General features: G+C 50.7%; 1 protein-coding gene across 1 annotated transcript in view; it reads right to left on the bottom strand.

The window, feature by feature from the left end:
• Nucleotides 1-663, bottom strand: part of PDE2A (phosphodiesterase 2A) — a 70,781-nt gene that overhangs the window by 5,728 nt on the left and 64,390 nt on the right. The window lies entirely within an intron of this gene.

Here is a 663-nt window from a genome sequence, read left to right as displayed (position 1 = left end):
ACCCTCTGTCTCATTGCAGGTAGAGGGAAGCTCACCATGGAAGTGTCATCCTCGGGAAGAGAGCGAGGGGTGTAGGTGAAATTGGCGAAGTTAGAGTCAATGGAGGCCACAGGCTGGATGCCGTCATGGAGCAGTTTGGTGTATTCATCATCAGAGACCTACAGGGACCAGCCTGGGTATTAGACCCCTCACCCAGAGTGTCCCCGGTTGAGCCATCCAGTCCATGGACTGGTACTGCACAGGAGATCACCACCCACCCCTCACAGCCCTGCAGGCCACCTACTGCGCCTCCTTGTCTGTGACCACCCTCACCTGTAACAACCTGTCCTCGGCAAAGACAAAGGACACCCTTTCGTGACACCCCTGAACCATGGCAGCCTTTCACAGACACTAACTTCAAGATTCCTTATTTGGGAGGGGGGCCGTCTCTGGAAGGACCTCAGTCCTTCCTCCTACAGAGTTGACTCTATCTACAAAGTCTGGGACCCTTTGGTCTAGACCAGTGGTTCTCAACCTTCTAGCCCTTTAAATACAGTTCCTCATGTTGTGACCCAACCATAAAATTATTTTCGTTGCTACTTCATAACTGTAATGTCGCTACTGTTATGAATCATAATGTAAATATCTGATATGCAGGATGGTCTTAGGCAACCCCTGTGAAAG

This window comes from Myotis davidii, unplaced genomic scaffold (genome assembly GCF_000327345.1).
Source record: "Myotis davidii unplaced genomic scaffold, ASM32734v1 scaffold169, whole genome shotgun sequence".
NCBI classification, from domain to species: domain Eukaryota; kingdom Metazoa; phylum Chordata; class Mammalia; order Chiroptera; family Vespertilionidae; genus Myotis; species Myotis davidii.
The sequence above is the reverse complement of the archived record's forward strand: the minus strand, read 5'-3'. Positions and strand labels throughout refer to the sequence as shown.